This window comes from Tyto alba, unplaced genomic scaffold (assembly GCF_018691265.1).
Source record: "Tyto alba isolate M040663 unplaced genomic scaffold, T.alba_DEE_v4.0 Super-Scaffold_7, whole genome shotgun sequence".
Lineage (NCBI taxonomy): Eukaryota > Metazoa > Chordata > Aves > Strigiformes > Tytonidae > Tyto > Tyto alba.
In genome coordinates, this window is record NW_024881328.1 from 40,489,924 (window position 1) to 40,497,878 (window position 7,955).

Below are 7,955 nucleotides of genomic sequence, written 5' to 3' on the forward strand. Positions count from 1 at the left end.
AAAATTCATCTTGTTCTTAAAAATCTAGGGAGAAAGCCTCCACAGGCAAACTTGAAGGGCAAGCAGAGAAAAGTATGAAAGAATTGTTTAATGTGTAACCAAAATCATCGTTGATGCAACTTAACCTTGTTATTACTTCTACTTTCCACCACAACTGCTAAGAAAGGATTAATCCATTCTTCTTTGTCCTGGGTGTATTTGAAGGTCATAATCATCTGTCTTCTAGACTAAACAACCCTCATTTTTTCACCCTTTCTTCATAAATAGTGTCTTCTGGCCCTTCTTGCTGTTCCCTTTTGGACTTTCTTCAGTTAATTCACATCTCGGAGCTCGGTGCTTGGGACCGGTCACTGTGTTCCCGGCTTCCTCTTCGCTGTGAAATTGCAGCCAGTGTTTGTGAATCTGCTGAGTAAGTGAAAGCTTGGAGTTACCCAAGGCAAGTGTGGGGGCAGTGTTATGGAAATTTGCCTCTTGGAAAATGAAAGTGTCGAGAAAGGACACTAAGTCATAATCTGTTGACCAGCACTGGGTCTGGAGATGTTGGTTCCTGATACGGAGAGCAGAAGGCCCAGGAAGGGGGTGCTGTCTGAATGCCAGCCAAGAAGCAGCACATCCCATAGCAATGCAAACCAGCCTTTTGATCTGGATTGCATGTATGCTGACATCCCTGTCTTACTAACATGTGATTTCTGCTCTGCAACAGCTTGCACCCAGTGTGTGACATCTTTTGAGATCAGATCTTCTTTATTGTTGACCCCAGGGACGTGGCTAATAAAATCATGGCACCATTTTGTCCATCTCCTGGTCCTTAATGGCATTTTTCTGCTTCCTCTGTGCCCGCCCCACACCCCACTCATCCTTATATGTCCGTTATTAATCTGTGAGATAGGTATGCATTAAAGAAAGACTGTTTTGATGTTTCACCGGATGGTTAATGGATCTAAAGTCTGGATCACACAGACACTTGAACATGAGCTTAATTGCTGGACTTCATGAGCAAGTCTCTCCTCCGTATGCATGAGAAAACAGCATGATACAGAGATATTGTGGGACACCAGGCACCAAGACATTTGCCTGATGCTGATCTGCATCTGTATTTACTCTTCAAGGAGCTAAGCAGTGGTGGGAAACTCCACCATGGTGCAGCAGAGGCATGGCCAGTTGTTCCACTGTCCTTGCTCTGGGAGCATGAGTCCTACATGGCAGCTCTGACACCAACAGCTCTTGCCTCTTGCAGTGTAAGGCTGACTTGGCTAAGGTGTGCTTTGAGGAAAAAAATACCAGGATAAAGAATAAGCTCTTTTCTCATTGTTGGGCTAATAGCTTAGGTTACTCCACAGATTTACTTCCAGAAAGTGCCTTTTTAAATGTTCTCTTATTTCTGTTAGGAGCATCATACTTACGGAAAGATAAGTATGAAAAAAAAAAAAAAGAGCAAAGGTGGGGGAGTGATGTCTGGTTTTGGTGGCTGTTTTTTCATTTTGTGCATAGTGCTGGTTCAGTGGATATAGAAAAGGTACCACCTTCTGCCCTTAGCATAGGGCACCTCGCTGCCTTCAGGAGCTGGGAATAAGAGCGCTCCTCAGCTCCTCAGCACTGTCAACCCCATTTAGAGAGGAGACAGCAGCCAGGGTCGTGTAACCCAAATGCAGACACCTATGCTCAAACACATGCTCCTTATTCAAGGCCTGGTCCGTTTGTCCACCCACTTTCTAGGCAGGGCAGTGGCCAAGTAGCTGCGCCCAAGGGTGTGCCCCTGCACACAGGGGAGCACTCAGTGTGGGTGTCACAGTCTTACCCCCCCCCCCGCTTCCATCAGCTCCAGAACAGCATCTTGGTTTGGTGGAGCACCAGCAAACAGCACCCTCAGCTCATGGAATACACAGGGTGTTGTCCCAGTTTGACCAGTGTTGGGCTTTTCTCGCTGCAGCATCCTCCAGATGTGGCTAAAGCATGGCTTTTGTGCCTGGGGTGGCCAGGCCCTGTTTATAATTGACTCTCGTTGTCAATAATCAAGGAAAAGTGCTGACAGAACTTGTTTACTTTATGTGGGTATCCCTACCTGGCTGTTATTCGAAGTCCCCGAAGAGCAAACAGAGGAGAGGAGGGCTGTATCAGGAGCTGCTGAAATAAAAGCGGGACAGCCACAATGTGTGCCGAGCCAAATGCTTTGCATAGTTGCGCTGTCAGCAAACACAGCAAGCCAGAGGGCAGGGAACCAGCCGCGAGCACGGCTTCTTTCTTAGCTCCTATTTGCCTTTGCGTTTGTTATCTCGGACATAAAGAGGTCTGTAAGCCAGGGATTTGGGCAGTTAACCTCAAATAAACCCTAAAAGACCTACTTCAGTGAAGTGTAACAGTGTCTGTTGAATTTAATGGAGCTGGGCTTGCTCTCACCAACGGTGATTTGGACTTGGAAAGCTTGCTGTTTCCTGCAAGCTAATGGCATTTTTGGGGGGGTCTCTTGCTTTGTGTGCAACTTTGATTACTGCTTTTTTACCTTGGCTTTATGTCTGGCTCCTCTGTACAACTGAGTGTGTGTACACATGTGTGAGAGAGAATAGCCAGCAGTGAAAGGATGCACGGCTGTAAAGACAGACATTTGGTTTTGCTGTGAAATATCCTTTATACTCAGACAGACAGCAAATATTTGACACTGAGCAAGAAAATCAGGTATGCTGTTTGACAAAGTGGATCGCTGTGGAAAGCGGTGTCGTGATTCACCAGCAGATCATTTCATAGCCTCACCCAGCCCCATTACTTGAAAACACTGTTTAGGATCAAAGTATCCTGTAGGCAGTCAGTTTTGTTTCTTTAAACAAAACCAAATCATGCTTTATAAGGTCAGCAAGCTCCCAAAGAGTGACTTGGTGAAATACAGCCGCAGATGGATAGCTGTGGCATGAAATTAAATTGTTTGGAGAGGCCATCAGCAGCTAACATGATTCACAGGGAGAGCTGGGTGCGGGAGCGCTCTGTTTTCACTTTTGCAGGTTGATGATACGCTGATGAGTAAAAGGAAGCTTGCAGCAATTAGAAGTGCTGGTCTCTGCCCTTGTCAGGTAGGGTGGCATGGATCATTTCTAGCTCTACTTGTTGATTTCTTGAGGACTTCTGGGTGTTCAGGTGCAGGCTGGAAAATCAGCCCTACCGTGGACTGTTGGAAAGAGAGCCAGGAACTAGAGTTAAATATAGGCTTTGACCAAGCAAAAAGTTGGCCAAATGGGTCTGTTCTCTCGCTCTATGTAATTACGGGCAATTGAGAGACCATTGAAATAAAATACAGATCCAGCAATTTGGAGGCCCTGGAAGATAAAAGCTTGTTTGCATCTGTTGCATCCCCTAAAAGCACCAAGCTGTTTGATACAGCTTCCAGGACTTGGGACTTCAGATGCGACCCAACTGAGAGCAGCAATGCAGAGGAAATAAAGCAACCCCCACTTGGAGTGACAACTTCTGGACAAAGACTAAGGTGGCCCCACCCCCTCTCGGAAAAGCTTGGCCAAAGGCAGGCAGAAGCAGAAAGAATTAAATTCATATGGAAACCCTATTTTAATAGGATCGCATCCAAGCCACAATTTGGGAATTCAGAAAGCCATGTCCCATTCTCTGGTTGTCCCTGCTATCAAGCAAGATTTCTTGCTGTTTTACTTATTTATAAAGATAAAGCACTGTACGTTCACGGTTCTTCTGGTGACTTCAATAAATGTAGACTGACCACCTCGGTGGGGTCACAGTGCAATCTAACATGTCTCAGGTGTAACTCCCCTTTGCACTAATTCAGAACAGTGTAGCACAGTCTCACTGCACCACCCTGGCCCTAAATGACCTACAGAGGTATGCTGGGTCCCAAAACCCAGAAACCTCAGGATTAGTGCCCGAGGATTAGGAGGGTGAAACAGCTGTCCTTCCCCCGGTGTCTCCATGTAGCCCTTCCAGCAAAAGCTACCAGCCATTTCACAAAACCTCAACCACCTATTTGCATGGCATTTCCAAAGAAAGGTGCGTAAGATCTTGGGTGGTTATTCCTTTTCAAGAAAAGCTTCTGCATGTGGATTTGAACAGATGAGGATGAAGCTTACGCTGTTGCTGAAGCAAATCTGTGCGTGCAGGGGCTGATGGGGGGCAAAGCCCTCTTCAACACACACCATCTATTCTGAGCCTCTGCCAGCTTTCTGCTAGCCCTCGTTTGTTATTGCTGGGTGTATGATGAAGGAGGAGGTGCTGATGGCAGCGCTTAGGGTGAAGTCTGAGAGTTCTCATTTACTCCAGACAGAGCATACAAGGCAGAGCGGTTTCTCCTTCCCTCCCTGCCAAGGAGGGCAGGATGTTTATGTGCTGCTCAGCTAAAGGTGCCCACAGCCTGAAAGCCTCTTGCTCAATTTTACCTGGTAATTGGGATTTCTTATTGGCATGTCCAGTATCAGTGGATCCAGCTGAAACCTGATGTCCCTAAACAAACCCTGCCTTCAAAGCCTGGCTTGCAACGTCCTCAGAGAGGTTTCTGGCTTGACATCATCCTGCTCAGAGTTTCTTTCAAACAGTCCCTTGTTAGCCCAGGGACAGGGCACATCCCTTGGATGCATATTCACAGCCCCCATCGCTGCTCGGGGGCCAAACAGCAAGAGGATTTATGAGACGTGGAGACCAGAGCCCGGAGGAAAATATTGGGTAATCAGAGAAATGGCCTCAAGGAGCCAGTTGGGCTGTTTATCTTGCCCTCAGCCTCCCCTGGGGAGGCAGCTGCACCATGTCACCTCCGTCGCACAAATCCCTGCCCAGCCTCATTCATAAAATCCCACAGAAGCCTTATATTTGTAAAGGGAGCCCTGCCCAGGCCGGGTTCAGCGCAGGCAAGCTCGCTTATCAGAGTCAGACTGCGCCCCGGGCGAAAGCACAAAGAGCTCCTTTATCCCTCCGTGCCCGAATTCAGGCCAGCTCAGCTGGGGGCTGCCTTCATTCCCCGTGTGTGTGCAAGGCTTGGCAGCAGCAGGAGCAGGCCTGCCATCAGTGATGTTTGGAGGAGGCAAGCACCAACCTCCAGCGGGTAGGACAGAAATCCCCAGCTGCCCACAGCTTGAGGAAGGAAGGAGCAAGGAAATGGTGTCGGGGAGCCGGGAAGCTGCCTGCTCTGAATCAGCTCTGTGGGAGATGGAGGAGGGAGGGCTGAGCAGTTATTTTTTTAGTGTGGTGTTGTGGTTTTTTGTTTTTTTGGTTTGGTTTTGTTTTGTTGTTTTTTTTTTTTTAATACCATCACACATGGGCCTGTGGATCACTCCTGCGCTGCAGGAGCAGCACAGCTGCAGGTCAGACCCTCAGATGGTGTAAATCAGCGTGCCCTGCCGTGTTGGAGCCCGATTCGGATCGAAAGTATGGTTGCCACCTGCCTGCTTTGTTAACTGGATTAGCCATTTACAGGCAGTCACTCTTTTATGGCTTCGGTGTCTGGTTTTCCAACATAATTCTTCCTTTCCCTGTCTCAGACTCTGTTGAGTCTGGCCCCGCACTCTCTGTAACTGAAATATAAGCATTGCTGTGCATCAGACAGACTCAGGCTTTCTTTCTGGGTTTTTTCCTTTTTTTTTTTTTTTTTCTTATTATTTCTTTCATGGTGACCCAGGGGACTATGGCTGTAACTTTAAATACCTTCCAGCACCACTAGCTGAAATGAGGTTGGGGAACAGGATGAATTAAAATATGCTTCAAAGGAGTACACAGGAGGAATACAAATAGGAACAGATAGCCTGAATTTAATCTTTTATAGGGTCTTTCATAGAGAATAATATCAGCTCAGGAGGGGCCAGTGCCTGTAAGGGTAGGAGGAGACAGCCGTCTGCTACCTTCTCCTCTTCCCAAAATCTTTTGTGGAGAGACTGCTGTGCTCCAGGGTGGGTAAATGTAGGGTCCCAGGGGCTTTTTTCAGTACTCCCATCAAAATAGATTGACTAAATTCTCACCTCTGCCTGCCAAGGAATCTTTCTTTCCTCTCAGAGTAGGCGTGTGGTCCTAAAGAAGACTAAAACCAAATAAAAACCTCAATTGAAATGGCAGAAACTGGTTGTACCCACTGATGTTCTCCAGCCCCCTGTGCTCCGGCCGAGTAAGGTGCCAACATGTGCAGTACAAAGCAAGCAAAAAGTACATGCAGCCTGTGAAAACATCACATCTGCCTTTTCCCGGGGTGGAAAATAATTCAAAAAAGCTGTAACAAGTGCTATAAATTCACACTGGAAAGTTAATAGCTAGAGAAGCGTGCGTTTGCTTCCGCCCTCTTGTTTACTGAAGACTTATACCTGAGAGTCAGAGCAAGTGCCCCTCGCTCCTCGCTGTCATAGATCACGTATCGACCCAGGCAACATGTCACCAGCTCTCAGAGGGAGCCCCTGCCCCGTCTCGGGATGAAATCAGTTCTGTATCTTCAAAAGACACGAATCATTCAGGGCTAGTTGGGGACGGAAGAAATTGTACAAATATGGTGTTGGAGGCCAGGTTCCCAAGACACCTGGAATTGGCAGAGCTGCGGTGATTTATGTAAGCGTAATCCAGGGCACAGAGCCTTCCCCTTGTGCAGCGGTCACAGAGGTGATCTCGCCCAGGAGAGCTTGCCAAAGCCATCGAGAGAGGGCTGTGTCCTGGGCACCATCCACCTTCACTGCAGGGTTGGAAGGAGTCTGATGGGATGGCATCCTGGGAACACTGTTACACCAGGGCTTGGGTGTCCTCATGCCCCGTTGCTGCTCACCAACCTTTGAAGCTACAGAAACATCTCGAGGGTGCTGCCTGCTGCGAGTGATGGTGCTCTCTTGGCCTGGGGCATGCAGGCTGACATCCCACTGAACTGGGGAGGGGCTTGAGAAAGGAATTCGAGTGAAAAATAGAGTTTGGCGCACTTAAAGCAATAAGGTAAACTGCTTCAGTCAGGTGTGTTTACAACTTATTCACAAACATCCATGCTGACCTCTTCTTTACCCACAATTCGCTGTTCCTTGCATGTAAAACCCCCTTTCCATGCAGGATTGTAAGATTAAATGGATGTATTAAGTCTTTTCGTGTATTTGGACAAGATTGTCCTGCAGAGAGCTAGTTCTCACAGTTGTAGCTTGAAGGGAAAACCCAGTGTTAAACTGTTCACGACATCAGAATCATTGTCCGCCCTCTCCAGCTCGCTTGTCTCCACCTTTCCCCTCCTTTTTATCCAATGCTAGATCACCAAGTGCAACTAGTCTTTAATGTAAAAGAAATGGAAAAAATGGAGAATAACATCTCCAAAAGAAGCTGCAAACACAAGAATGAAAAGCTGGATGGTGCGGACCACTCTCCTCTTCTGGATGATCCTTCTTCAGTGTTGAGAAATGTGTTTATTTTTACTTAGAAACTGCACAGTGACTACCATCCCTCCCAGATTTAAGCCTCAATCTCTCTCTGTTGAAGTCAACGGCTGCATTTGCATGAATCATTAAAAAAGGAAAGCGTTTTGTTATCTCTAGCAAGTCTTTCTGCTTAGTGTGGTGGGTGAGAGACTCAGTCCCAGGCTGGCGGTTACGTCTGTACCACATATTTCACAGTATAGCTGTAGGTTTGCCGACTGTCGGTTCACATAGTTTCATGATTACATCTTGCTCTAAATATAGGAAAAGCCTGGTAATCGCTGACGTCAGGCGGTCCTGTTCCTAGTCAGCCCCCTACCACCTCATTAACTTTTAAAATGTGCAGGTTTACGATAATAAAAACTGGGAAATAGGGAGGTGTGAAAGGTAAGGCTCAAAGGTAGAAACATGTAACAGCAAACCTAACAAGAAATAGGAATAATAAAATGAAAGAATCTGAAAAAAGGTGATGGCTTGAAAAATGAGCCCCAGTATTTATAATTAGGAATGTAAATTGTCACTGTTAAGAAAAAATAAAGGCTGAGGAGGAGAGAAACTGCTGCTCTGACCCTGCAGATGGTCTGCAGT